The sequence below is a fragment of the Podarcis bocagei genome, assembly GCF_964188305.1.
Source record: "Podarcis bocagei genome assembly, chromosome: 4".
Lineage (NCBI taxonomy): Eukaryota > Metazoa > Chordata > Lepidosauria > Squamata > Lacertidae > Podarcis > Podarcis bocagei.
This window is the reverse complement of record NC_138128.1, coordinates 2,059,683-2,064,111: the sequence shown is the minus strand read 5'-3', so window position 1 is coordinate 2,064,111 and position 4,429 is coordinate 2,059,683.

The following is a 4,429-nucleotide window of genomic DNA, read 5'->3' as shown; positions in this document are numbered from 1 at the left end:
TAAGCAGCCCGGAAAGGGAGCCAGGTCCTAAAGCCCGGCGCAAGGAGACAGGAGGGTCCGGGGGGGTCAGCGTCAGAAGAATCCCGGAAGGAAGAGACCACGGGGGGCAGAGGGACCCAGAGAAGAACGGTCAGGCGGAAAAGGTGGAGTAAGGCTAGGTTAGTAAGCTGGTGCACAGGGGGCGGAGACTCAGACGGAGCTTCGCCGGTCTAACCCTTAAGACGTAGAGTTGCGCGCAGCAGCTTGAGAATGGAAACTGTAACTCAATAAAGACTTTTACAAGTGACCGCTGGCTAGCGTGATCCTCTGTGAGCTAGGATCTGGAAGCAGCTCTGACACACCTATTTTATCATATTTCTTCTCCTGATTTTATCTCAAATTCTGAGCGTGGTTTCATTTGACTGTTGTATTTTAAAAACATATTCCACAAACATCCTCCATTCTTCTATGAAACAACTTGGTGAGGTAGGTTAGGCTGAGAGGCTGTGACTGGCCCAAGGTCACCCAGTGAGTGTCATGGCCAAGAATGGGATTCGAACCCTTGTCTCCCAGGTCCTAGACCAATACTCTGACCACTACACCACAATGGTTCTCCCACTGTGAGGGTAGGCCAAGGAGGTCATACCCTGATGAAGATAGGGACGTCCCATTCCATAATGATAATTTTACTGTTTGTATCCTACACATCTTCCTGGGTTGCCCCAGCCACTCTGGGCAGATGCCAACATATATAAAAACATAATAAAATGTTAAAAAAATTAGAAAACTTCCCTATTGTGATGGCCTGGGACTTGGGCTCGGACTCGGAACCAGAGGAATCTCAGTCTGCGCTGGATCCTTTGCCTCAGGCATCATCTGAACCAAGTCTGGGGCCTGATCCTGAAGAGTCCCAGTCTGCACAGGTTCCCCTGCAGCAAACACCAGCTGGGCCGAGTCAGGGGCCTGATCCAGCCCCCAGGCCCAGCACACCTATACAGGATTGCCTTCAGAGTGTTGGATAACTCCATCCCCTCCAACATTTCTCCAATGAAAATAGGGACAACTTAAGGAAAAGCGGGACATACCGGGATCAAATCAGAAACCAGGACGGCTTCTCTAAATCAGGGGTGTCCCTGGAAATTGGGGACACTTAGAGGGTTTGGGAGGTGAGCTCATGTAAGGCCAAACCATATTAATTAATTTTAAGCTTTCTGGTCCCATCCCTTTCATCAAGGAGATGTAGAAAGACAGTGAGGAAAACAGAATAAAAGATATCTCCCCCTGCTCCCAATGTTTTCTTATTAATAGCAGACACTTAACAGAGTCCAGCAGCAGAAAAAAATAACAGAGAAGTTCACCAAGAGCTTTCTCAAAGGCGTGGTCTTCAGCAAATACCAGGAGCACAGAAGTGATGGGATCAGGTGGGCCATACTTGGAAAGGCATTCCATAGGGCAGGTGCCACCACAGAAAAGGCCCTGTCCCTGGCTGAACACCAGCCACATCTCCCAAGATTGAGGGAGTTGGAGCCCAGAGCCCAGGTGAAGATTAGAGAAAGCTGACTCTATAAAATATCTCTGCATTCCCGATTCAGGTCTAAAATGGGGGTTCTACATCAAAAAGCTCTTGTGACATGAGGGAACTGAGCTCTCCCCACTTTTCTCTTTCATGTTCTATTGCCGGCATCCCCAAACTCGGCCCTCCAGATGTTTTGGGACTACAATTCCCATCATCCCTGACCACTGGTCCTGTTAGCTAGGGATGATGGGAGCTGTAGTCCCGAAACATCTGGAGGGCCGAGTTTGGGGATGCCCGATCTGTTGCTTCCAACACACACCCCTGGCTCAGTTTGGTATCAGAGTCAGGCAAACAACTTGAAGTGACGAGATAGAGGGATTGGGGTAGCTTCAGAGGCCAACATAGCTGGGCATCTGCCAAGGTCCACACTGTAGAGCCCTAATTTATGGTTACCAGATTTTTTCCAATGAATCCGGGGACCCTTTTTTTGTTTTGAAGCTGAGTAGCAACAAGGAGTCAGTAGTGGGGATGGTGAGGCAAAAGACCCTGGGCCCAAGCATACATGCAGAGTGTATAAAAGTGCAAAGTCCTTCTTTCGCACCCTGTGAAAAATAATTGCGCAGAGTTTTTTTCAAAAACTGGGCAATGGCCGGTCGTGACTCCCGAGCCTCCCCCAATCAGTCAAAACAAAGGGGGAAGGGGGCAGGAGATCTGTACCACCGGATGTCCCCGTTTCCCCTTCGGCAGTGGCGGCCTCAGCATCCCAGAGCCAGCCTAGTAGTGTGGTTGGCTCTGGCTGGCTTCAGGAGCTGCTTGTTCCCGCTGCCGTGGTGCCGGATATTTTTCCTCACTGGAAGTCCCCATATGATGTGTTGCGCACAATACACATGATTTGGGGACTTCCAGTGAGGAACAATGGCCAGCGTCATGGCAGTAAGCAGCTCCTGAAGCCAGCCAGAGGCAACTGCGCTACCAGGCTGGCTCTGGGATGCTGAGGTTTCCGCTGCCACGTTTTCCGGGGACAGATTTGCAAATCCGGGGACTATCCCCGGGAACCGGGGACATCTGGTAACCCTACCCTAATTACTAAGAGCTCCAATCCCATCCATGGCTGACCAAACCAAAGGAGAACTACAGGCCTTGTCTGGACTAGAACATCTCATTCTGATCAGGCACTCGTTTCGTAAATTTCCATGAGTGCTGCAAAGTGGCAGCAGAAGGTCAAGAGACTTTCTCAATAAGGAAGATATTTCCGGCTAATTGTCTGCAGATATTTCTGGCCAATTGTTCTGGCCTTCTTGTCTGCAGCAAGGGAGCTGTCTGGGGAGCGGGAACACTCTGCTCTCACTTTCTAGTCTGTTTCTGCAGCTTTCTAGACTTCTCCCTGTCTGGAAATCAGAATGCAGAAGTGTCTGCTGTGGTGGGCAGATTGTAGAACTGGCTACTGTTGTGGTTGGCTCGGTTGCCAATGTGGCAGCAGGAGGGGGCTCAGGAAATGATGGCAGAAATCCGGCCACAGAGGGTGAGGAATAGAAGGAGCAGGGATGCCACACCACCCTTACTCCACCCCCTGCAACTCGAAATGGGGTTGAGGTGGGGGAGGAATTGCTTGCTGCACAGAGGAAAAGTCTCAGATCTCTGGGGCCTGCAGCCCTGAGCCAAGCTATAAACTCAGATCGCTTTAAAAGAGGATTGGACAAATTCATGGAGGGGGCTACAAGCCAGGATGGCCATGTGTTGCCTCTACAGGGACCCTCGTACCTACGGGACCGCCTCTCCTGGTATGTCCCATGGAGGACCCTATGGTCTGCTGAAGATCCCGGGCCCCAGGGAGGTCAGACTGGCTTTGACCAGAGCCAGGGCCTTTTTGGTTGTGGCCCCAGCCTGGTGGAATGCTCTCTCACAAGAGACCAGGGCCTTTGGCCAGGGTTCAATCTGACTCATTTTCTCTTTGTATAAGAACAAGCACGAAGGAGGCTTCCCAGCTCGCTCACAGGTCCTTATAATATCAGTTGGTCCTGGCGAGTATTAACCACTTTCAATTTAACCTGAGGACTGCCATTTGTTTAATTTTAATTAAGGCATCTAGTTGGCTGCTGTGAGAACAGGATGCTGCACTTGATGGGCCATTGGCCGGATCCAGCAGGATCTTCTTAGGTTCTCAAAGGAACCAGCATCTCTTCCTCATCCCCCTGTCTTCCTTGCTAAATCTGCTCATCGCTACAGAAAACATGGCCATGGACAGACAGGCTCCAGACCAGAGGGTTTCCCCTTTAATGATTTCTCCTCTCCTGGAAGGTGGGAAAGTCAGGCCGAAGAACTATGAAAGTCCTCAGTTGGCAGCTGGCACAGTATATACTGCAATATGATGTCCTCCAGATGTTTTGGATGATAACTCTCATTAGTGGGCTATGCTGGCTGGGCTGCAGTAGCCCTTGTGTCTCTTCCCTGAGATCTGTCCAGGGTTCTGAAGGACCTGTCTTGGACTCCGCTCGTTTCTCCAGACCAGTGGTCTTTGAGTGGTACAAGCTCCGCTCCCTGCTCTGGCCCTCTGCTTCCCTTCCTGATCAGCTTCTTCCGGGCCTCACCTTGGGCTTAGCCTATCTTTCCCCCAAGGTTCAAACGTTGGGTCAGCTCCTTCCACCTGGACACACATTTCGTTGCAAACTGCACCCTGTTTTAGAACAAGCGCTGACTAGATCTGGTGGACTGGGACTGGTCCAACCAAATCTGATCATAAACCATTGGAGGCTGCAACAGCAGTGCTCAGTGCAGTTCTCTGTAGATGACCATTGGCCATGTGCCATGTCTGGTGAAGAAGGCTTCCTGTTTCCTGTCCTAATCTACTGCAAAGACATCTCATGGGCCAATTTCCTAGTCAGGCTACTTTGCAACTCTAGAGGAAGCCACCCAAAGAGTGATTTCCCAACAAAG